At 37.6% G+C, this 27,124-nt stretch overlaps 1 protein-coding gene across 1 annotated transcript in view; it reads left to right on the forward strand.

The window, feature by feature from the left end:
- Positions 1-27,124, forward strand: part of TMEFF2 (transmembrane protein with EGF like and two follistatin like domains 2) — a 279,537-nt gene that overhangs the window by 193,326 nt on the left and 59,087 nt on the right. The window lies entirely within an intron of this gene.

Genomic DNA, 27,124 nt, shown 5'->3' on the forward strand with positions numbered 1-27,124 from the left:
ATAAGAACTGCTGAGTCTGCTTTGAGAAATGATAATTCTCTGGGCACCCAAAATGCTTTACCTGTTTTATCCTTCAGCTTTTATCATATACTCTCATTTTCCTTTCTCTTCAATTTTTTTTCTTAATTTCTACACTTCTTTAAAGGAGTGGAGAATTCTGGAACCTTCAATAATCAAAATTCCTTTTTCTTCCTCTGACACTGTACCATATTTAGAAGATATAGCCTCTCTTTAAGATACAAATGAAGATATGCATTCTTGAACTTTTTAAAATGCTTTTTCAATAACTCTAAATGATCAAAAATAAGGATGTAAATGCTTAAAAGTGTTATTTAATAGATAATGAATAGTCGAGTATTACACATTTGAGAGGTCACTTTAGAATGGAGCAAAAGTAAAAAAACAGAAGATACTTATTCTGCCCTTTAAGTATTAGCATACAACTCAATATGTTGTTGAGAGTACAGGGATGGTTGCAAGTCAAATGAAGGTTATGTTATAATTGGTACTCTGAATTGTTAAAGAGAAGCAAAGGTGAAGCTGAACACTTTTTATTATTATTTTCATTGAAATCTTATTAAAAACTTTTAATGGAATGCAAACTAGATACCATCTTCAAGGTCACAAGTTAAATCAGATGTACAGCCATTAATAATATCACTATTAACATACAGCTTTATGAAAATAACTTTCCCAACATAGACATGGGCTAACATGTTTTCTATCTTCTTTGTATTTTCTTTGCTATTACAGAGAAAGTCTTGAGCCCAAACAAAAGAGAGTATGACCATCATAATCAGTCCACTGAAATAGAGCTGCAAATCTCTGCATTATGTTAGATTCAAAAAATAAAAACTGGCAAATAAATTTAGCATTTTAATTCAGTGATTCTCAGTCATGCTTAAATGTTTAAGCACCTGAAAATTATGACATTCATTGCAGATTTCAATGAAATAATGATATTTTAATTTAGTTGAAATAATTAGAAGGAAATTCACCTGCAGAAATATGACAGTTTGTGTAAGTATGCAAGTGTCTATACATAGAAAGTAATGATCTATAACACATATTTGAGAACTAACACATATAAGGTTTGTCTCATTTCTTATGTGCTCTTGGCTCATTCATTTTGTCAACTTACAGCAGCACATGCCACTAGACAAATTGATAAAGCAATGAAACTTAAAAGAGGGGAGGGGAGTGTGGGGAGAGAAATTTACAAATTAGAAAAAAGTTTTCTCTGCTTTTCTTAAGGAATTGGGTAAAAGCTGTTATTATTTTATTTTAGTGGTAGAACATCTTGGTTGAGCTCCCAACAGAATTATTTCCTAGAAGCATAATATGAAACCTACTATTTAGTGTGTGTGTGTTCAGACACATTTCCAAAAGAGAACATTTTTGTATGAGGCAAACAAAAATATCATAATTACCCAAGTTTCTTCACATTATGAAAAGTGAAGGCCTTTAAAATAATTCTCATCATGTAAAACCAATTCCCCATGTAATATTCTGATCACTTTTTAACATAATTTATGTATTATTCTAATTATTTGACTAATCTCATCTGTCCTATTGAATCATCATCTAACAACTTCTCAATGCCTTTTATTCTTAGTAAAGAAAAATGTGCAAACTTTAATATAGATATGCTATCATGAAAAGCCAATGCAAAATACAAGGACCCTGAAGAGAAAAACACAAAGACAATATTTATAAATGCATTATCTTGTGCATGTTATAATCATCATTTCAGAGGAAGGAAGCAATTCTAAAAACAAATTTTAAAAGCTATTTTTACACTAACATTATTTTTTTCTGAATGCACACCCATTATGGTAGAGTTATCTTTTCCTTCCTTAAGTTCAGAATTGTCAAAGTTAATTTCCTGGTATGCAGTGTGCCTTTATTTTTTTATTTAAATGGTTTACTTAATGTTAGATTAGAGTGCCCATTTATATATACATGTGAAGGCACTATGAGCTGAAAAGGCAAATTCTGTACAACATATCCATGTGATGATCTTCCCAGTACTTCCAACAATGATTCTGATGAAGTGTGTTCAGTAATTTATTAACACCTTCTATGCTTTAAGAATTCTAATAATAAAAGTTTTTTAAAAAGTAACATCCATTTTGGCTGACTCTTACTGAAATAAAAAAGTTGGCTGCTGCTGCTGCTAAGTCGCTTCAGTCGTGTCCGACTCTGTGCGACCCCATAGACGGCAGCCCACCAGGCTCCCCTGTCCCTGGGATTCTCCAGGCAGGAACACTGGAGTGGGTTGCCATTTCCTTCTCCAATGTATGAAACTGGAAAGTGAAAGTGAAGTCGCTCCGTCGTGTCCGACTCTTAGTGACCCCATAGACTGCAGCCTACCAGGCTCCTCCATCCATGGGATTTTCTAGGCAAGAGTACTGGAGTGGGGTGCCATCGCCTTCTCCAAAAAAGCTGGCAGGTAATCATTAATATAAAACAGAATTCATCAAACATAATACTTTGGGATAGTAATATAACCATCTCTATAGTAATAAGTAATGAACTATCAATCTTCCAGATATTTACTTTTGCTTTATTTATAAGTTACTGTTATAAATAAAACAAAGTAAATAACTATTAGCATAATAATTTCACCTGTTTTCCATCCAGAAGAATTATTTCCAAAAATATTTTGCCTTAAATACCAAGCATTACAGTGATGTTGTGTGAATGGGTTTAGAATAAGTAACAATATTATGTAATAATATTACTATTATTGTGCTTAAAAGGAATTTTTTTGATCACATAGATACAGCGAATTAAGATCTTAGCATATTCTGACTAGTTCCTAAGTACAGCAATGTAGTTAATTTTTTTTAAGTAGTTAATTTTGCTACCTTAAAAAAAAAAAAAAAACTGCAAATAAACCAAAACCATAATTTGTCTAAATTCAAAGAAAAACTGTAATTTTGCCAGTTTTGAGTTTTTCAAATTTATGACTTTGAAATGTTTAAATATTTAATTATACTTTTGCTGCATAAAAATATATTGGATCAAAGTTGCACACAGAAATCATAGGAGGACTTGAATGGGGAAGGGCAAAAGGGGAGAAAGAAAGACAAAATGTAGCACTATTCCCAGCCTGCACCCACCTGGCACTACCAAGCTTCAGGATGCCAATTCGATAGGACTGCTGCTACTGCTAAGTCGCTTCAGTCATGTTCAACTCTGTGACAGCAGCCCACCAGGCTCCTCTGTTCCTGGGATTCTCCAGGCAAGAACACTGAAGTGGGTTGCCATTTCCTTCTCCAATGCATGAAAGTGAAAAGTGAAAGTGAATTCGCTCAGTCGTGTCCGACTCTTCGAGACCCCATGAGCACAAGCTCGTCCCTGCAGCCTACCAGGCTCCTCTGTCCATGGGATTTTCCAGGCAAGAGTACTACAGTGGGTTGCCATTGCCCTCTCCGATTCTATAGGACAGAGTCAATCAAATCCCCTTTTAAATAATGACTGAAGAAAATAAAATGAGAGGAAGACAAGCACACTAGATTGAATGCTCAATGATAAGCAGGAATAAATGAAAAATGCAAAACTGAGAAGGAAGGAGAACCAGAAAGTGGATATTTATGGTATCTTCATCTGTAAGGGTAAAAAGAAACTAAGTGTACTAAGGATAAGCTAAAAGCAAAGGGAAAATGTTGAACCTCTTTAACTTTTTGCTGAGTAAAAAGTCCAACACAGGTATACAGAATTTTTTTCCTGGCTATCTCAAAGTACTTTACCAGTTAGAAAGAACATCTGTTTATTAACAAAGAATAGAAATTTAAGGCTCAGAGAAACTAAAACTGCCTCTAACAGAGCTTGCATTTTCACAGGCTCCAATAGAACTTATCCTCATCAAATAAAATAGTACAAATCCCCTCACCCCTCATCCTGCCAGTCCCTTGCTGCCATCTGTCAACAAGCCAGAGGCTTATCTCAAACAAGTTTGTCATCTTCCGTAGCAGCGAGGAAAATGAGGAGTAGGTTTGGTGAAAGATTGGAGTGAGAGGTAAGACAGAGTAAGTATTACTATCAATCCTGACTCCTAGCCTTCTGGCTTTCCCACTTGGGAACTGTAGGTGCCAATTACTGAGGTGGGAAAAAATGAAATAGGTGTAAATTTCTGGGAAAAGAACAAGAGTTTAATGTTTCATGTTAGTTTATGGTGCCTATGAGGCACCCAAGCGGGTGGATCAGGTAGGTAGTTGGATTGTAGTGGGTTCTAGACTGGAAGAAAAAAAAAAATATTTGAACGTGTCAGACTGAATAGAAGAGATTGCCTAGAGAAAGACTATAAAGAGAGAAGAAAGGGGGAAATAAGAACTGAGCTTTCAAGAGCACCAACTTGTAGAGCATGAGAAAGAGAAAGAGACATTAACTAGGCTGAAAAGGGTGAGCCAGAGGAGTACAAGAAAAACCCAGAAAGAGTGCTAACACAAAAAGAGGAAGGAAGCAAAGACTGGTCATCAGAGTGAGTGCTCTAAACAAGTGTGATCATGTCACTCTGGTCTCATCATTTCTCATCTGTATTGATACACGACCTTTGCACTGCCCTCTCTGCTTCTGGTCCCAGTCTCATCAGTCTGTTACTATCAGTCTTGTTACTCTTCTGCTCCCATTCCTCAAAGCTCTCTGATTCTTTGCAGTCAAGTTTAACGTCGTTTTCAGGTCACAGATCTGCCTCCAGATCTGGCCCCACTCCCTCTTCAGCCTCACTCGACTCCTTTCTTGGCACCTGGGGACCTCCAAGTCTACTAAGCCACCTGCAGCTCCGTGACCAAAGTTTCCTGCCTCTGCCCTTGGGCACAAGCTCGTCCCTCTTGTGTGAAGATGTGTCTCCCACACCTGTTCCCAACCGTGTTCTCCTCAACCTTCTTTCCTCCTCTAGGAACCCTGGACACTCCACCACGCCCGAGCTCAGTTAATCTCTCAGTTTTGCCTCTGCCTCTAAATCAGTCCTTTTTTGATTAATTTCTGTTCCTTGCTCTTCACTCTAGGTAGTGCTTTGTTCACCTTTATATCCCTGAACCAGTGCTTCCACACATAAGATGTTCAGCACAGAGCTACTGAATGAATGACTGGATGAATGATTCCACCATAATTGTGCCTTTTCTCAGTTTTCAGAGCTTTCTGCCATGCTGCCTTATTATTACTTAGTTGGAAGAGGTAATATTTAGGAATGTCATAGAAAATGTAACTTAGTTTCTTTTTATTCCCTCCACTTGAGGAAAGCACCTTTTGGACTCTGAATCTCACTCTGGCTGAAACGAAGGATGTCCAACTTCACTGAATTTCTGATACCTAGCTTGTAAAAGACACGAGGGAAAGTACGAAAGGCCCTGAGATGGACTCACAAGGTCCTGGGTATATTTCACTGATTGAGGGAAGAGTCTCAGGCTAGGAGTAAGTATTAGGGGTTCACAGTTCATATCTCAGTTGATGAGGCATGGGATTAAAATGCTGTTAGTTATTTGACTGAGTGCCATACACAGATAGTTACTGAAGAGTATTGGGTTACCATGGTCAAATTGTAGTGTTCAAAGTGATTCCAAGAGCAAATGACCCTTAACCAATATAATCTAATTATGAACTGTTAATAAACAAAAGTAGATATGTATTCACTAGGTAATTAGACTATGTTGAATGGAAATGAGAGTCATTCCATTCAGTTCCCTGTAGCCTGATACCTCTGTATATTTCTAATAATGTTTTTTCCATTTTTTGGTTGCATCTCCTGGCATATGGGAACCTAGCTCCCTGACCATGGATCAAACCTGTGCCCCCTGCAGTAGAAGCACAATGTCTTAACCACTGGACCACCAGGGAAATCTCTCTACTATTTTTTTTTTCTAAAAGAGTTAATTTGATTTAATGTATCAACCCATGGAATTCTATCCTCTTTGGTCCATGTATGAATTCTTTCTTGTGATACGGCCACCACTCCAAAAACTGGTAGCATCATCATTCTCCATTTAAAGTAATCTTTAGAATTTACAGGTTAAAAGCGAGTATTTTCCTGTGTGACTCAAGGTCTGGTATAGATACATTGGCTCATCTCTGTACAGTCCTTATATTTAGCCGACATTCATTTTCAGTGTCTTGTCCTGTGAAACTTTTCATTATCTCTGACTGCAAGCATACACTGCAGTTAGCTTGGGCTGACATGGTGATTGCTTGAACTATGCCACTGTGTTATGATACAGTGAGACAACACCAGCATTTTGTGACACTGGCATTATGCTTCAAGGAAAAGAGGATGGACCCGAGTCTCTCAAGCTAACTGACAGCTCTGGTTCTACCTTCCTGAATATGGTACCAAGTAAAATGGTGTGTACCTGCTCATCGAAAGGAGCTGCCTTCTAAATGTCACATTTATTGTTCAAATTGTTTGAGCTACTTATTTAGAGAATGCCATTGTTTTCTGCATTTACATTATTTTTTTAAAAATTCAGTAGTCCTTTTATTTAGTGTAGATAATTTGAACAATATTCCTTCAGAATATATTATATTTAATAGGCTTGTTTTCTGCTATTTAAAAATATTACCAAAGGATGATCAGTCTTTAGCCTTTAAAAAAATAGACTAACATTTTACAATTCAGCCACAGTTTTGGTCTTTAATCATAGATTCTTTCAAAGGGGCACACATATTGCAGAATATGTAGCCAAATGGAACAAGTTCAGAATTAGCATCTAAAACCCTGTTTTAGTTCTTACCATCCTGGCAAAGAAAGCATCTGCAACTGCCTCTAGAATGCCATGCAGCCATTTCAATGTCCTTCTGTCAACAAAAAACATTCCAATGACATGTCACAGATATAAATTTTCTATTTAACTTTTATAAATCATTTCTGTAGATAAAACTTTATATAGCAACGTATAGCCCAATCCCTAATATTAACTAACCACCACCCTAACAGCATGCTGTCTGCCCGGGCACAGCATACGTGTTATGAAAGCAGAAGAGCACTGCTGCCTAAGAAATCTTGCTAAGCAAAGGGAGGTATTGTCTGCTTACCATTTGTTTTCCTTCTAACCCGCACTAATGCAGAACATACCCTCTGACTAATAGTCTCCAGGAGCCATAGTCAAAATAAAGACAATGGCTGGGAAAAGGCAACACCTTTTACTCCAAAATATTTATGCAGTATTTAACATGTCTTCTGATTCCAATTCATGATTTAGTAATAGCTGCATATAAGCCATAAATAGATATACATTTTTCTCCTTGTTCCATCTAAATACTTGAATCTACAGAAAATACTTTGAACCAGTACAGATCCATTTATTCAGTTTTCAGTAGCTGCTGCTGCATCTTTGAAGTGAAATAGATCTGTTGATACAAGTATAATTGGAAGTTAGATCAGAATCATCAAATGATCAAATTACTTAAATTAGACACATACTGAATTACCTAAAGATGAAGAAACTGCTTGATTGGCTAAGGCTTACAGCAGACAGTAACCTTCAATCATTTTCTACCTTTGCAGTAAACACTGACATATTTTGAAGGATAGGTGATATAAAGGATAGCAATAGCAACAGTTGGTACAAATTAAATAACCATTGAAAGAAACAAGGCTGATTGAGTTTTTGTTCAGAATAAGATTCTGACAGAGAGGAAATCTAAACCATTTAGAGCACCTCGATGGGAAAAAAAAAAAAGATTGAAATGATATTATATGGATTGCAATGCCCAAAAGGCACAGAGATAATGAAAACATGAATTGTATGAACTGCATGTAGCCAGGGACTGTCAAGCTATGGGGACTATTACCATTCATACTAATTATTGAACATTGATCCTTGGGATACAATATTCATCATTATGTTTAAAATAACCCAGTCCACATAACAGGGAGATTTGGGTCCATTTTCTTTTAGGCAATTAAATACTAAAATGTCTAGTATCTTGTACATGGTAAGTACTCTATTTATTCAGCAAGTATTTATTGCACATCCACTACAAACTAAGCATTTAACAAAAATTAATAAATATTTATTGTACATAAGAATGAAGAAATGCTTTTCTTGATAATTGAAGCAAAAAATATGATTTCATCAATTAACTACATAATTCAAATAAAAACTTTGTCTAAACCACTAAAATAGTACATATATACATATATAAGCATATTTGAAATCAGATATGTATTCATTTATTTGCTCACTTATTCAACAAATATTTATTGGGTGCTTATTATTTGCTAGATATTGTTCTAGGCCTGAAGAATATAACAATGAACAGAACAGACTAAATCTCTTTCTACATGTAACATATATTGAGGTAGAGAAAACAGACAATTTTTAAAAATCAAGTATGTGATATAATGTTAGGATTCAGAAATGGAAATGCTGATGTTGATACTGTGGTCAGTGAAAGCGTTTCTGAAAAGGTCATATTTGAGTCATGCAAATATCTGAGTTAAGAGCACTCTAGACAGAGGGAACAGTAAGTGAAAAATTCTGATGGCACAAACTTAGTTGGTGTGTCCTCAGAACAATAAACAGTCCAGTGTGGTTGGAGTATGGAAAGGGCAGAGAAGACTGATAGGAAATGAAATTGAATAGGTAGCCAAGGGCCAGATCATGTAAAGCTCCATAAACCATGGTACAAACCATCAAATTTATCCTAAGCTCCATGAAAAGACTTTGCTGGGTTTTAAGTAAGGAAATGATTTGATCTCGTTTACATGTTTAAAGCATCACTCTGGCTGTTCTGTGAACTGACTCTAGGGAGGCAGAGTAGAAACAGAGAGAGTAATTCAGAGGCTCATTCATTTCCCTGGTGATTTAGAATGTATGTACACTCATCTTTAGCTGTCTTTTAATTCCTAGCATTTTAGTGTCCTAATTCTGAATTAGCCTCTCCTTTTTTCTATTATCAGAGAAAAGAATTTTTAATTTGTATGTAATTTTACTAATTTCTTTATACTTTGTCATTCCAATTCATAGTATGCCACATAAATGTACTTATTTTGAAAAAAATAAAAGATATATGATAATAAGTGATAACATTTTGAATTCAAAGAAATGATAATTTAGGTTGCCTAAGATAGAAGACAGACAGCTTATTAAATGGATGGGTAAAATGGGTAAGGATAATTTAAATCCCTAATATGGGCTTAGTCACTCAGTCATGTCTGACTCTTTGCAACCACATGGACTGTAGCTCTCCAGGCTTCTCTGTCCATGGGGGTTCTCCAAGAACACTGGAGTGGGTTGCCATGCCCTAAATCCCTAACATAGACTGTATGAAATATATAGTCACAATAAAGTTAAAATAGTAAAAATATTGCCAAGTTTCAGATAATAACTTATGATCAGATCAGATCAGTCGCTCAGTCATGTCCGACTCTTTGCGACCCCATGAATCCCAGCACGCCAGGCCTCCCTGTCCATCACCAACTCCCGGAGTTCACTCAGACTCACATCCATAGAGTCAGTGATGCCATCCAACCATCTCATCCTCTGTCGTCCCCTTCTCCTCCTGCCCCCAATCCCTCCCAGCATCAGAGTCTTTTCCAATGAGTCAACTCTTCGCATCAGGTGGCCAAAGTACTGGAGTTTCAGCTTTAGCATCACTCCTTCCAAAGAAATCCCAGGGCTAATCTCCTTCAAAATGGACTGGTTGGATCTCCTTGCAGTCCAAGGGACTCTCAGGAGTCTTCTCCAACACCACAGTTCAAAAGCGTCAATTCTTCGGCGCTCAGCCTTCTTCACAGTCCAACTCTCACATCCATACATGACCACAGGAAAAACCATAGCCTTGACTAGATGAACCTTTGTTGGCAAAGTAATGTCTCTGCTTTTGAATATGCTATCTAGGTTGGTCATAACTTTTCTTCCAAGGAGTAAGCGTCTTTTAATTTCATGGCTGCAGTCACCATCTGTAGTGATTTTGGAGCCCAGAAAAATAAAGTCTGACACTGTTTCCACTGTTTCCCCATCTATTTCCCATGAAGTGATGGGACTGGATGCCATGATCTTCGTTTTCTGAATGTTGAGCTTTAAGCCAACTTTTTCACTCTCCACTTTCACTTTCATCAAGAGGCTTTTGAGTTCCTTATGATAGCCCCAGTATTTGTTATAGTCAATACCTTGTTGGTTTCATTAAAATGATATTTCTCCTTAGTGAAAATGAAAGTCACTCAGTCATGTCCAACTTTTTGCCACCCCATGGACTCTACAGTCCATGGAATTCTCCAGGCCAGAATACTGGAGTGGGTAGCCTATCCTTCTCCAGAGGATCTTCCCAACCCAGAGATCAAACTCAGGTCAGATTCTTTATCACGTGAACCACAAGGGAAGCCCAAGAATACTGGAGTGTGTAGCCTATCCCTTCTCCACAGGATCTTCCCAACCCAGGAATGGAACCAGGGTCACCTGCATTGCAGGCAGATTCTTTACCAACTTAGTTGAGTTAACAGGGAAGCCCTTAGAAGAGTTCAAAATAGTTGTTTTTACAAAACATAATGTATTCCTATAGTGACCACTTACTGAAAGAAAAGTCCACATTTGATTATGTAGTTTAAAAAGCCTTCTGAGATGAAGCCAAGAGCAGGACCATTTTGCACAACCATGCTTAAGAATAGAAATGCAGACATTTTAATTAGAATAAAAAGAATAGCACCGTTAGCAAGTAACTCTAGCATGAAAAAATAAATGAGAGCAAAAGAATTCAATGTGACTTTATGCATTTTGCTACATGTACCTTAATCTTAAATCTATAAATTGAGTTTGTTTCTACTGTGAGTAGAAATAGGTTCATCCATCATTTCATTTATATTGTCTCCCCATATAAATACATTTACATCATCTTATAGCTGGTCCCATCACTTCATGGCAAATAGATGGGGAAACAGTGGAAACAGTGAGAAAGTTTATTTTCTTGGGCTCCAAAATCACTGCAGATGGTGATTGCAGCCATGAAATTAAAAGATGCTTGCTCCTTGGAAGAAAAGCTATGACCAACCTAGACAGCATATTAAGAAGCAGAGACATTACTTTGCCAACAAAGGTCCATCTAGTCAAAGCTATGGTTTTTCCAGTAGTCATATATGGATGTGAGAGTTGGGCTATAAAGAAAGCTGAGCACTGAAGAATTGATGCTTTGGAACTGTGGTGTTGAAGAAGGCTCTTGGACTGCAAGGAGATCCAACCAGTTCATCTTAAAAGAAATTAGTCCTGAATATTCATTGGAAGTTCTGATGTTGAAGCTGAAACTCCCATACTTTGGCCACCTGATGCAAAGAATTGACTCATTGGAAAAGACACTAATCCTCGGAAAGATTGAAGTCAGGCAGAGAAGGGGATGACAGAGGATGAGATTGTTGGATGGCGTCACCAACTCAATGGACATGAGTTTGAGTAAGCTCTGGGAGCTGGTGATGGACAGGGAAGCTTGGCATGCTACAGTCCATAAGGTTACAAAGAGTCAGACATGACTGAGCGACTGAACTGAACTGATAGACAATATTTTAAAACCATGTTTTCTACATTTCTGTCTTGAATCTTTCCATGTTCTAAAAGCAAATTTCTCTGCTAGATGGTAAGCTCCGTGAATGGCAGGGATTTTTTTTTTTCTTAAGTACTATTAACTGAAAAAAAAAAAAATGCACAAGCTGAAAGTTGAAAATTACATTTTATTCGATAGACTTACTGTGGACATAGCCCAGAATAAGCCTCTCTGATAACTCTAAGGAACTGTTCCAAAGAGTTCAGGGAAAAGCCCGGAAATATAGGAACTTTTGCTGAAGAAAAACGCAAACATGTTGAACATGGAAAGACTACTGCTAATTAAAAAAAAAAAAATAGTCACCCCAAGTTAATGACTTTAGTGCCTTTCTATGTATGGGAAAAATGAAAGAATTTGATCTCATAGAAATTATTCTTTTGATATGTACCTTAACTACCTAGGGCCAGCATTTTTTTTTCTCCACCCTGAATTCCACTCAAGGCACACCAGTGGTGGGGGGTGGGGAGGGTGCTGCAGTGGCTGATGGCTTAATGGCTTGATGGTGGGCAACAGGAGTAGCTGATCAGAATGGCAGGCAGCATTCTTTGTTTACTAAAATGGCATGTAATATATTTTGTCCACAGTACTTAGGTTCTATGCACAATGTTAGTAGCTTAGTCACCTCTGACTCTTTGCAACCCCGTAGACTGTAGCTCACCAGGCTCCTCTGTGGGGTTTCCCAGGCAAGAATACTGAACTGGGTTGCGATTGCCTTCTCCAGAGGATCTTCCTGACCCAGAGATCGAACCTGGGTCTCCCACATTGCAGGCAGATTCTTTACTGCCTGAGCCACCAGGGAAGCCCTACATATTGCTTTCTGTCTCTTGTTGGCTTAAATATTTGGAGAGAAAGCAATAAAGAAAGAGTAAAAAGGTAAGGAAGAAATGAAGGACAAAAATAAGCAGGACTACAAAGAGTAGGGGTAGGAGTGACAAACTTGTTTTTAGCATTACTCAATACAATGGTACAGAATTTCCAAGATGTGTAACATTTCTGGAAAATCAGATAAATAAGCTAATGGCTTATATATTTTAAGAATTCATAAAAGTTTAAATTATAAAATCTATAAGACAGTGCCAAGTATCTCATCTTTAAAACAGAATATACTAGATATGTTATCTGTTGAATTTCTTTTTTTTTTTTTTTTTTTTTTGAAAAGGCCATAAGCTAAATTTATTCTGTAAACAAAGCTGAGGCTGAGGAAGTGTAACAGTACAATTTCTTTTCAATATTTGAGTTTATGTCTTGGTAAGTGCTCTCCCTGCCTGTTGAATTTCTTCTTTAAGCAAAAAACAAAAAAACAAAAGACATTAGTCTTGTACTCCAAACATGGCAGAAGAAACTCAATTTATAGATTTTAGATAGATATACATGGCAAATAGTTCTTTTATCCAACTGATCAAAGTTTATTTGTGGATGATTAGTTAGGTGTAAGTAGAAAGATAATGTGGTGATGGCCAGCCTGAAATGAACTAAACCAATTTAATACAAGATGAATTAATTCCTCATGAGCAAGTGAGGCAACAGAACCTGCCATGCAACAAATATCATATGAAGTTATTTTCATTTGTTTTCCACTTATACCCTCAGGCAACCTTTAGAGATAGGTGTTATTATGAGCCAGGAGTTATTTTCCACATTTTACAAATGAGTCAAGTAAATTACAAAATTAAGATTTTTTAACTCAATGGCATATGATCCTGCAGTCCCACTCCTGGGCATGTATCAAGAGAACTATAATTTGAAAAGATACATACACCACAGTGTTCACTACAGCACTACTTACAAAACCCAGGACATGAAAGCAACTTCAATATCCATCAACAGAGGAATGAATAAAAAAGTGGTACATATATACAATGGAATACTACTCAGTCATAAAATGAGAATGAAATAAGCCATTTGCAGCAAAATGGTTGGCCCTAGAGATGATCATACTAAGTGAAGTAAGTTAGAAAAAGAAAGACGAATACCATATGGTATCACTTATATATGGAATCTAAAGTAGGACACAAATAAACTTATCTACAAAATAGAAACAGACTCACTGACATAGGAAACGGACTTGTGGTTGCCAAGGAGGGGGCAGGGTGGAGGAATGGATTGTGATGCAAATTATTTTTTAGTGGATGGATAAGTAACAAGGTCCTACTGAATGTGCAATATAGGAAATATAGGAATATAGGAAATATAGAAGTATAGGAAATATAGGAATATAGGAAACCATATTCAATATCCTATGATAAACCATAATGGAAAAGAAAAAGAATGTACATATAACTGAATCATATGCTATGCAGCAGAAATATACACATTCTAAATCAAATATACCTCAATGAAATAAATTTTTAAAAACATTTTAACTCAGGTTTATTGTTCATTCAATAAGCATTTATTAGGTACAGATGACTGGCTGAGACCTTAATAACAATATACAAATGTCCATGGTCTTTCCACTAAACTGTGGGGAGACATGACACAGGACAGAATGGAGAGCAAGTGAGTAAGGCTACAGATGATGAAACAGCCAGCAACATAGCAGAGGAAATAAACACCCCCAGGAAGAAAGCACTCTCAGATGACACAGAACATAGATGGAGTCCTGGGCAGTTAGGAATCACTGAGTAATTCACCAATTAGAAGAACATTAAGGAAATGTTGAAAAATCAAACAAGAATGCTCATTCATTGATTCAACAATTATATGTAAAATGTCTACTATCTGCAAATCACTGAGTTCGAGAATGCCAAGTTCATTGAGTAGAGGCTTTAACAGAGAAGACACTGCAAAGACTGGGAAGATGGTAGGAAATGAGGATGTGCTAGATAAACAGAAGTGCTAGGTAATACAAATATAAGAACACAAAGTATCAGAATTTTAGAACTGACCACTGTAGATATCATATTTAGTCAGCTGGACAGAGGAGCCTGGCAAGCTATAGTTCATGGGGTTGCAAAGGATTGGACATGACTGAGCACGCTTGTACACATGTCCTCCAGTATCCTGTGGTAGATGCCCAGCAGCTAGAGAGCAAGAATGCCAAAGGCCCCAGAGTCCTGACTCCTGGCACAAGTTTCCTTTAATAACCTGGCCTGATTTCCAGAAGCCTCTATGGCTCTGAGTCCCAAACAGGAGGCATATGTTTTCATTTCTAATGTGAAACAGGAGACACTAGTTTTAGGGAAGATGAAAAATGTTTCATCATGAATACATGGGAGAGAATCAACAGAGGGAAAAGAATGAGAAATGATCCTGTCAGAGAGGTATCTTCAGTGCAGTAAAGGATTTAGAAGTTCTCTTGCTACAAGTCACCATGGAAACCACCTGTTAAAATTCTACTCTTCTTTAAAGTTCTAGTTCAAGCATCACCTTCTCCGTGAAACCTTTCAGGATCCTCCAGGTAGAAATCATTGTTTCTCCTCAATGCTCTCAAAACATTGTTCATGCCAACTCTGATGACACTGTTTTACGGATACTTTTTTCCTCATTTCGTTGTGATCTCTGTTACCATCTAGGATCACATGGGTCATCTTGGTGTCTCTGATGTTTAGCCCAGTGCCTGGCACCAAGTAAATGCTCAACTATGCATGTGAGGTTAGACTGAATTCAGTGAGAGCCATGATAGATGAAAAAGCATGTGCTTAGGAATAAAAGACAAACAAAAACAAAACAAAAAAGAGGGGCAGTAATAGTTGCAGCCTTCCAAACATCTTTAACAAGAAGACCTTATCAGGAGTTCAAAGCAGGAAGTGTTTACACATCCTGTACCTTTTTACCTTTTAAAGCTTAATCTGTTTGAGAAACTCGGAAGCATTCTTATTTCAAGGCAAAACGTTCAAACATTTCTACTTAAAGTCCTTCATCCCCGTGGTTTTTGAATAGCTCACGACTATTCCTGGCTGCCAACGCTGCCTACAGCCCTGTTTCAGAGCATCAGAACTCACCGGCAACACTGCAGGAAGTCAGTGAAGAACGTGGCTTGGCTGTAAACTCAAATGCCACCATGGGTTGGTGCATTTAACATTTCAGGGGGTGAACAAGTAAGATGAGAGAAGCAGAGAAGGACAAAGATGATTCCCTTCCTATGACAAACTTGGCTTGAAAGTCATTTTTATTCAGACATAAGAAGCTCAATCTTAAACAGTTGTTATTTACAAAGACACATTTCAATCCACTGGAATCTCTCCATGCTCATATTATTTTTTATGTGGCTTAAACAATTTAGAAATAAGTTATCTAGATCTAAATCAATGCAACAAATATTTGCTAAGCTTGACATTTAAGCAAAATGTCAAATTTAATATTTTTAATTTTATTTTGAAACTAGCAAAAATATAACACATATGCATCCACCACCTAGTTTTAGCAAACTTACTTTACCATATTTGCTTTTGATCTTAAAGACATTACAGGTAAAGCCATCTTCCTTCCTTAATCATATTTCCCATCTTCTCTTTTCAGGGTTGGTGTATAGCATCCTTATGAATATTGCAATTATATTTTTTATTCATCAAATAATGAAATTTATGATAGCATAATATGTATTAAATATTATTTTAGAAGCAAATTTAAATTAAATGACCCTAAAATTAATAAGTGAAAGATAAAAGATGATATAATCCTAACAGGAGATCATTTGATACAAGTTTTAATTATAAATGTTGTTAGTTCATGCCAGCATAATTTAATCGACACTTTATTTTTACACTCAATTATAAGAGTGTAAACTTTTGTGGACACCATTCTGGAAAAAACATGTAGCAAAAACACTGAGAATTAATTTCATGAGGAAACACTGCAAATATACAAATATCACCTTATTTTCCTATCTTTATATCATAAGATCAATAAAACTAACTGAAACTTGTTGGATAGATATTTTATTCCTCCTATTTATCATCATCATTCATACACACATACTTACTACTCTTAGCTTCTTAGCTCCCTGAGAGCCAAGTAAAGGGAAACATATTAGGTGTTAAGCTGACATTACCTAATAAAAGGAGATATGCTCAGATCAAATAAGACTACTTTTTTTCTTTGAAAAACATATTATGAGTGTCCTTATAGGAAAATAAATAAAAATTAAATAAACAAATGAAAATCACCTGAGCAATGTATGGACAGTGTTTTCAAACTAGCAGTTTTACCACAATGCAGAGCTAGTTTTCATTTACTCTTTCTGATATCTCATGGATTAAATCCAAGGGCATGATATCAAATTGCAGGTTTCTAGAAAATCTAGACGGTAATGATGTTGATGCATATTTACTCCTGAAAGTCTCTTGGCAAATGAAAGCATACCAGAAGGCCAGTCTGTAAAATAGAAACATGAAGCCACCTCACTGGCTGAAGTAGGGGTGGGAATCTCATAGCGGGTCCTCAAGGAAGGTACTAGAACACTCAACATGGATTGCGACAGGAAGGAGTGAGTGGGAATTCAGTCTATCACGTTATTCAAATGAGAGTTTTTTCATCGTATTGTGTTTCCTTCCAACTTTTTATTCTGAGGTTTTCATGCTTTCTTACTTTGTTGTGTACTAAGACCCATCTAGTCAGAGCAACCACGCTTCTTAGTAATCAGAGTCACCCTTGGTTATTGAATATGTTTTCTAGCTTAATGAGCAAGAGCATACACATGATGCTAATGAGGGATTTTTGCTTCAAGATACTTTTAAAAATGTATATGAGTAAGAAGAATTGTTTGCTCTGATTATTTTAAGATGTAAATGCAGCTGCTTCAAAAAGGAAAAAATAATACTGAGAAAAATGCAACTGTGATACATGAAAATGGATCACGAGTTAAATCCTGCTCCAGCTACATGGTATACACTGCAGAGGGGCGTGGGAGCACTCACAGCCTTGGAGGGAGCCTTGTCTGCCTTGTCTGCTCTCTGAGGCAGTGGCATTAATATATATCTGCTGCCACAGTCATCTTCAGTCAGTCCTGGAATCAGGCAAGACTATACGTTCATACAAGGAGGAATTCTCTAAACTGCAATGAAGGGTGTTTCCATGATATCTCCATCATGATAGAACCCTGTTTGCCTCTGTCCCAGGGGCAAAGGAAGAAAATTGTCCCCACCAGGAGAAGAAAGAATGCCTTCCTGAATCCCACACCCAACTGCCTCCCTGAGCCTGGCTGCTCTTCTCCCAAGTTTCCGATTTGGAACAGAACTCAGGTCAGGAAAAAAAAAGCAGGAAAGCATAGAGCAGGAAAGGCATGAAGGTAACATTTTCACCTTAGTGCTTTGCTATAATATGCCTTAAAGATCAAGCCCTATTGATCCTTCGTTTGAGTGACTACCTCACTCCCGAGCCTTCCTTGCTAGTCCCTTGAGCTGATAGCAATAGCCTGGTGACTAGTCCCCCTGCCTGTGCTCCACTACCATCTTTCATCATGTTGCCCTTCTCATCACCATATGTCAAAAAGCTTTCTGGACTCCCCATTGCCTAGAAAATAAAGACCGCTCTTTGCACTGGAATTGAGGCCCTTTATCATCTGACTATAGAGAGTTGGACTCTCCCACTTTTATTGGGAGGAGTTCACTCCAATCAGACTAATTTATTCCTGTTTCTCCAACACCCGGTGCACTGTCTGCCTCCACACATTTCCCCATGTCGTTCACTCCATCACAGTTCTGTTAAGTCCTACCCATCTTTTGAGATAATCCAGTTTCCGTGGTATCCTCCCCAGTGAAAAAATAATAGTCACTCAGTTGTGTCTGACTCTTAGTGAACCCAGGGACTGTAACCTGCCAGGCCCTTCTGTCCATGGAATTCTACAGGCAAGAATACTGAATGGGTTGCCATTCTCTTCTCCAGGGGATCTCTTCCCAACCCAGGAATCCAACCCAGGTCTCCTGCATTGCAGGCAGGTTCTATGGACTTCTCTGGTGGTTCAGACAGTAAAGCGTCTGCCTACAATGAGGAAGACCTGGGTTCAATCCCTGGGTCAGGAAGATCTCCTGGAGAAGGAAATGGCAACCCACTCCAGTATTCTTGCCTGGAAAACCCCATGGATGGAAGAGCCTGGTAGGCTACAGTCCATAGGATCACAAAGAGTCCGACACAACTGAGAGACTTCACTTTCACTTTCTTTACCATCTGAGCCACCCAGGGAAGCCTTATCCTTCCTGTCTTGTGAGCATTAAACCTGGGAGTCATGTAGAAGTTGGAGCTAACTATCTGCCACAGGGGGCCCCTCCAGAGTTTCATCTCCTTTCTCATCATGCCATCTTGGTTTTACTTGATGAATCAGTCCTTCTGATTTCTCCACCATGGATGTTTTGGAATCAGTGCATTTAATCACCTGTCCCTGTCACCTGAAACCACACACATAGCACCTAAAGCGTGTGGGAGAAGGTGTGTAACTGAAGCATGTACATTAATCAAGAATATTAAATTGCTTATAATGGAATAAAGGAGAAAGAGGAAAAGGGTGTGGCTGAGATTTCTCAGAGACTATGCAAGTTATCTGCCTTAGAAAGAGCCAAGGAACTTGCTTAAAATGCTGATTTCTGAGTCCCATCCCAGATGTAATGCATCAGAATTTCCCATGACAAATCTTACACTAAATTTGGAAAAATCTCTTAGTGTTACAGGGTAAGAAAGAGCATTTACTATGATTGCAACTCATCACAACTGCACATCAGAATCACCTGTGGCATTTTCAACAACTACAGTTACCTTGACCTGATATCAGACCTCCTAAGTGAAAACCTTTGGGTTGGTGCCCAAGGTTGAACTATTCCACAAGAGGTTTTGATCTGCATCCAGGCTTCATATCACTAAGTCAAGAAATTAATGATGACCAATACTTATTAGGTAATTACAACTTCTAGAAATAGTATTAGGCAGTTTATGTACATTTATAAACTATTTCCATAGGTTTAGGGAAGTTAAGTAAGTACTCCAATGCCATAAATGTAGTAAGTGATCAAGCCTCAGTTCAGTTCAGTTCAGTCACTCAGTCGTGTCTGACTCTTCACGACCCCATGAATCGCAGCACTCCAGGCCTCCCTGTCCATCACAAACTCCTGGAGTTCACTCAGACTCATGTCCATCGAGTCAGTGATGCCATCCAGCCATCTCATCCTCTGTCATCCCCTTCTCCTCCTGCCCCCAATCCCTCCCAGCATCAGAGTCTTTTCCAATGAGTCAGCTCTTCCAATGAGGTGGCCAAAGTACTGGAGTTTCAGCTTCAGCATCATTCCCTCCAAGGAAATCCCAGGGTTGATCTCCTTCAAAATGGACTGGTTGGATCTCCTTGCAGTCCAAGGGACTCTCAAGAGTCTTCTCCAACACCACAGTTCAAAAGCGTCAATTCTTCGGCACTCAGCCTTCTTCACAGTCCAACTCTCACATCCATACATGACCACAGGAAAAACCTTAGCCTTGACTAGACGGACCTTTTTTGGCAAAGTAATGTCTCTGCTTTTGAATATGCTATCTAGGTTGGTCATAACTTTCCTTCCAAGGAGTAAGCATCTTTTAATTTCATGGCTACAGTCACCATCTGTAGTGATTTTGGAGCCCTGAAAAATAAAGTCTGACACTGTTTCCACTGTTTCCCTATCTATTTGCCATGAAGTGATGGGACCGGATGCCATGCTTTTCGTTTTCTGAATGTGGAGCTATAAGCCAACTTTTTCACTCTCCACTTTCACTTTCATCAAGAGGCTTTTGAGTTCCTCTTCACTTTCTGCCATAAGGGTGGTGTCATCTGCATATCTGAGGTTATTGATATTTCTCCCGGCAATCTTGATTCCAGCTTGTGTTTCTTCCAGCCCAGCGTTTCTCATGATGTACTCTGCATATAAGTTAAATAAGCAGGGTGACAATATACTACCTTGACGTATTCCTTGTCCTATTTGGAACCAGTCTGTTGTCTCATGTCCAGTTCTAACTGTTGCTTCCTGACCTGCATACAGATTTCTCAAGAGGCAGATCAGGTGGTCTGGTATTCCCATCTCTTTCAGAATTTTCCACAGTTTATTGTGATCCACACAGTCAAAGGCTTTAGCCTCAGTTAAACACAATTTGATACAAAATGAGCTCCAATGTCATTATCATCTACCTTTATTATTTTAGACATTATTTTAATACGTGGCCATCAGTCTCTTTCCCAAAATTCTGACATCACCTAGGGAAAGGATTTCTCAGCTTGGTTTCCCTTCAGTCAGATACTCATTGATTTGGCTATCTGTAGTTCTATACTTTTCCTCAGTTCTTTTCATTTAACAGGTCAGTGTCTGTGCTTTAATCCTTATAAATAGATTCTTGTGGTTGTTTAGTTGCTAAGTCGTGTCTGACTCAGTTGTGTCCCCATGGACTGTAGCCCGCCAGGCCCCTCTGTCCAGGGGATTTCCCAGGCTAAAATACTGGAATGGGTTGCCATTCCCTTCTCCGGGGGATCTTCTGAACCCAGAGATCAAACCCACATCTCCTGCATTGGCAGGCAGATTCTTTATCATTGAGCCACCTGGGAAGCCCCACAGATAGACATTTATAGGAACTGAATCTTTTCTACGTACAAGAGAAGCCTGGTCCCCCTCCTTGTAATGCCGGGTTACGTGTCTGGAGAAGGGCATTGCTTCTTCCTCCTAGGTTTTAAAACAAAAAGATTGCCTTTCTCAAACTAAAAAAAAAAAAAAAAATTGGCCCAAGCTCACATACGTCACCTGAATAACAACACAGTAGACTTCCTCATCTCACCTCCCAGTCAGCACTTTTCCACCCTCTGTACAGAGGGTTTAACTTTTTAATGAATTTTCACACCTCTTTAGCTCATTTTTGCCCACAATTCAGTTGTTCCTGTAGTTTCCTTACAGGTAAAATACTTATAATCAAGTTCCATCAAAAGGAGTGACATGAAAATTGAATAAATGCATGTAAAGTATCACAGAACTCTTGAATGAAAGGTACACACTGTTTTTGCTGTTACTAATATCATGCAGCTCATCCATTACAGTCCTGACAGAGGACACTGACGGCAGCTCTGACCTCATTTACTGGCTGGGCCAGAAGGGTTCTGCGTCGTAACCTCAGAGACAGACAAGCTCCAGGGAAACAAACCAGTCATGGTCTGAAATAGCCCCGAAATCACGGTCACTGCAATGCAACTAACTGTAGATCAAAACCTCTTGTGGGATATTTCAAACTGATTAAGAGTGTTGTATGGTAAAATTCTGAATGGACACCAGATCAAGGACCTTAGGAGAGGAATAAGTGACAGGCATGTTTAATAGATGAAACAAAATCTAGTGAAATTAGAGGGCAGCCACAAAGCAGACACATGAATAAGTAATGTGCTACCTGGCAGCACTCGCATCCTCTCACTCTGGTGGATGATGAGTCGTTCTTAAATACAATGGGAAAGGCTTGTTTAACTTATTTCAGAACATCCTTGTAAGAGGCATTTCAGGAGAGTTCTAAATTAATGTCAGACACCCCAAAATATTCATGGGGTAATTGTAAATGTATGTGAGTTGTCTTAGCACATTTTACTTAGTATAACTTAGATTCTTCACTCCATCAAGGGATCTTTTAAAATTATTGGATGTTTCTCTTCTTTCTTGCTAAGCTAGGTTTTCAGCTAAGGTTTTCAGTCAATGTTAATTTTCTTTGAAGGATTTTCAGAGGGGAGTATTTCCACATAGAGACCCCTGAAATTATTATTTTCAAGTAGGGCTGATTCTTTTTCTTTGTAGCCTAGAAGAAAAGAGATCTATGTAATCGCAGTGTCAAAGTGTCAAAAGACTGAGATAGGTTAAAAAAAAAAAAAAAGGAGAATAAAAGAAAACACAAAAACCTTAAAGGCATCCATGCAGTCCTCAGCCTTACAAATTCTTGGCTCATATTAAATACTTGTGACATGCTATAATTAACCAGTTACTCCTCTCAGAATGAATAATAATGCAATTATTTGCCAAATGCAGGGAAGAAGGGGTAGTTTCTGTTTTTAAAATGTTCGCCTTTCATTTTTTTCTTTCTATAGAAAGAAAAATCCTGGATTAATTTACATAAGCTGTGAAAGCACAGAGTGACCTGCATTCTCACCATTAATACAATAATTCTGTCACCTTTTTTATCAGAGTCTTATATTTTTCAATAGTTTGAAACATCACTAAACTGACAAGTCACATCCGTATTCAAATGGCTGTTAAGAACTGCACCCAAATACCACAAAATATAAGTAGTAACCTGAAAACATCTTTTTATATTATAATTGGAATTCTATGCCATTGAAGTGGCTAAGGGCTAATGAGGGCTCTGTTTCCTTTGTCCGTGTAGACACAAATAAAAGAAGGGAGGTGAACCTTAGTTCTTCAAGATCCTACTCCTTCCTTAGAGATTCCATGTGCCAAGTAGCACAAAGTTAGGTGAGAATTGATCTGAATATAGCAATGGTTCTCTCTCCTATGTGTTGATGTCTAGACAATGACTATTTTCTTTAATTTTTTCCACCTCCATCCTACCATTATCTCAGTAATTCATTCAGCAAGCATTTATTAAAGACTTGCTATGACACACTGTCCTAGGTACCAGGTAAAATTCAAAAGTAAAAGAGACACATTTCCCTTGAGAAGGTTGCAGAAAGGTAAAGATATGAACTAAAGAATAGGCACATTAACGATGTAGTCAATATCACCAGGCAGCCCCCTCTCCACATACATACATACACAAATTCATTCACTTGCATAAATAGACAAACCCCCCTTGTGCCATGAATATGAGCTTCTAGAACTTCCAGACTCTAAGTTTTGAAGCAGACTTGCATTTAGTGCTAGATTTTGTCATTTCAGTAGAGTCATTTCATATGTGCCTGTCTCTGTGTGTTTTTCTGTGGAGCCACCTTTATATAGGGTTTCCTTAAAGATAAAATATTCTGAACAACTGATGCCTTAAATAATCAGATTCATTGAATACATCTCAGTTACTCATTCTAATACCAGATGTTGTTCAGAATTTTTTAAAACTAATAGTCTCTGACATATTCACTAATTCACATACTCACTAATAATCTCTGACAAATCACTTGTTTGAGAAGACAGAGACCGAGTCAACATGATTTAAATTCATAAAATCATGATAAATATTCCAAAAGTAGACATAACTGTTTTTTCAAGCCTTATTCATCCAGAGTATTCCTTTAATTAGTTAACAGCAGGAATTTGGATCTTTTTTGTTTTTCATTGTACTAAACAGTATGTAGAACAGTGCAGGTTTTGGCATCAGACTGCCTGTATCTGAAATTAGGTTCTTCTCCTTACAAGCTGTGTGACTTCTCCAAGCCTACATTTTCTTATCTGTAGGACAAAAATACTGTGTGCTGTGCTTAGTCACTCAGTCGTGTCCGCCTCTTTACAACCCCGTGGACTGTAGCCCATCAGGCTTCTCTGTCCATGGGGATTCTCCAGGCAAGAATACTGGAATGGGTTGCCATGCCCTCCTCTAGGGGATCTTCCCAACCCAGAGATCAAACCCAGGTTTCCATATTGCAGGTGGATTCTTTACCATCTGAGCCACCAGGGAAGCCCAAGATGGAGATAGTAACTACCTCATAGAGATAGAAGGATAAAAGGAGTAATAACATATAAAGCATATAACACTGGGACAGGCACTGTCATTGAATAAGCTATTATTATTACCATTATTCTTAAATTCAATTGAATATTCATTGATTTCAGTGAGGACATTTAATATTTGGCAAGAAAAATATTTATCAGCTACCGTATGTCTACTTTTATGGCAGTAGAGTGATGAGAATTTGGATTAATTTTATCCTTTCTTTAAAAATATAAAATCCTTTTGCTCTGTTCGTTCATTTCACTTATGTATGTATTGAAACCACAGTTACTAAAAGTTTAGTGTATGTGAAAGGTATTGGGCAGGGCAGGAACACAAAGATTAGCCGCTACTGATAAAAGTCAAAATGGACTTTAGAGTTTGAGACTCTGATCCTGGAATCCTGCATGGTCTTCTAACTAGTTAAGCTTAATATACTTAGGTACAAAAAATATAGTAAATAATAATAATGTATTCAGAATTCATTGGTTTTTCATAATGTAGAAATATTAGGTCTTTTTAAGCCAATCCCAACATTTCCTTTTCCCTGATCTACATAGTTTTTAAGCCATTTCAGCAATCAACGAAGCTTCTTCCACTTATTCAAAGAAAGAAAAATATTCTCCATAGATTTCAAATTTCCAATTGATACTGAAATTCATGAGCAAATTGATTATACTCATGCATTTATTTAACATAGGCAAGGCTCAAAGAGGACAGAGGAAGGAGGGGAGGTATTATATAATGACACTGTGCAGTAGAGAAAAGATGAGTGTAACCCATGCTTGCCTGAAGCTTATGGCAAAACTCTTACCTTACTTTCACCTAAAAGAATCTAGGTCCTCCTTTTGAGATGAGAATAGAAATGCCGAATGTCTGAACTTTTTTTCTTAGGCATTTCCTGAAAGGCTTTATTTGAGGCAGCAAGAGTGAGGAATTTCCAAAGGGGAAACAAACCTTGAAAGGATATCCCTGAATGAGCAATGCTGGAAAAGGAAAGGGAAGAAGGTATCGGCAGCAAAAAGTCTATGGGACTAATATCAGATCAGTCAAAGGGAAAAAAGAAATAGCCCACTGGAAAACAGTGTTATTGTTAGACTTTCCAAATAATTGTTTAATTTATTTGTACTATGGTTTAGTTGAGTTCTTCACTGAAATGTTGAATCTGGCCAGTTCAATTCAACCAAATTTTATCTTTCCATCTCTATTCTCATTTGCTATTTTGTTATGATATCAAATGGATTTCTGAATTGCCAGTCTTTTTTTTTTTCCTGGCAAGATTATATGTGATGTACATCCCTGAATTTCTTTGTATTCAACTTGGAGAAACCTGAAAATCCCTTGATATAATACCTAGTTTGTTCTAGATGTTCATAGGTTCTCACATACCTTCTTTTCTGTTCTGCTGCTGCTAACAGATAATTATTTCAGTGTCTTTCAAGGGGATGGTCTCTAGAGTCCAACACAACAATAGTCAAAACCTCAACTCTCCTCAACATAAATGAAGCTATCTTTTAAAAAATATAAAAATCTGTCCCCTTTCCTCTTTATTGAGAATAAGCCTGAGCTACAGTCACTTCTCCCAATTCTTTATCACAAGGACCAAAAGCTCTTTGAACATGTAGCAGCTCCTGATCTCAGATTTTTCAGATGCCAAGAATCAGCCAAAGAAGCAATATTGTGATCCCAGTAGCTGTCATCATGTAGCACCATCATGGCCAAGGTAGGAACACCGCTCTCAATGACTTAAGCATTAGAGATGGTTGCCATCTCTCTTATTTGTACCTAAGTGAACTATTAAAAATAACCAAGTGTTCCTAGAATAATTCTCTTATTAAAAAAAATAAAATAAATGGATTAGCGCATTATCTGCCAACATTTTTAACCAAGATCTAGGTAATTCTGATACAGATGGTTTCAAGACTACACTCTGAGAGACACTAGTGTGTAGACAAACCCTCTCTCACTCAGTCAACAAACCAATCAAGCAGTGATTGGCAGGAAATGAGTCTGATGCCAGGCTGATTAACTAAGAATACAGAACCCTAGGCTTCCCCCTGCCCCAGATTTAAAGAGGCCCAGAAACCTGCCTATAAACGACTATGTTTAAAAGTTTTCCAGGAAACTAATACACAGCCTGTGGTGGGCAGAAAGGATTGTATTTTAGTTTAACACATCTGTGGGGGGTCCTTGTTCCACAGTTTACTATCTCTCTGACCTTATGTAATATCATTGGTCTGTAAAATGGCTGTTTCAAAGGTTAAAGAAAGCAATGCGTGTTCAGAACCCAGCATGTTGTCAGCTGCTTGTTTTTGTTATCCTTACATCCTATGCTCAGCTCCAAGTAAAATATACAGAAGTGAAATGTGTGATTCATCACTTCAAGAATCTTATCATCTGTTTAGAAAAGTAATAGAAATATTAATAAAAATTTTAAACAGGAGTTTATATTCTAAGGCAGTAACATATTTGCACATTTAAACACAATATTCTGAGTGAAAAAGTAGATTGTAAAATACGGTGAGTTACAAGGACATAGGAAAAATCCTAAGAAGCTTGCTTTAAAATATCTAATTCTCTTAATTCAAGTAAACTAATTTTCATTAATTCACCAAATTTTTATTTCTATTAAGAAATCTATTAAAATCATGAGTGATAATCAACTTATTTAAAACAGAAAACAGAGAGTAGTATGTATTTGGGAAAGAGTTTAATGGTACAGGCTACAAGGGGCCCGTGAAACCCCTAAAATATTATGCATAGTTGTTTACATGAGTACAGTGCTTCTGAGGAGAGGTCTATACCTTTCATTTGATTCTCAAAGGGTTTGATGATCTCCTCCAAATACTAAAGAACACTGACCATTCCTGTTTAGCACATCTTATGTGTATCTGCATATACGCTGAAGAAATTTAACTCCTGATTGCATTCCAAATAATCTCCATGTGTACATTCTCTGAAATGTCCTCTGAGTCATTTTCCTCAAGCTTTCACCATTCAAATATCCTGAGAAAAGAAGTAA

The sequence above is a fragment of the Bos grunniens genome, chromosome 2 (genome assembly GCF_055505025.1).
Source record: "Bos grunniens cultivar Pamir isolate PY7600 chromosome 2, Bosgru_T2T1.0, whole genome shotgun sequence".
Taxonomy (NCBI): Eukaryota; Metazoa; Chordata; class Mammalia; order Artiodactyla; family Bovidae; genus Bos; species Bos grunniens.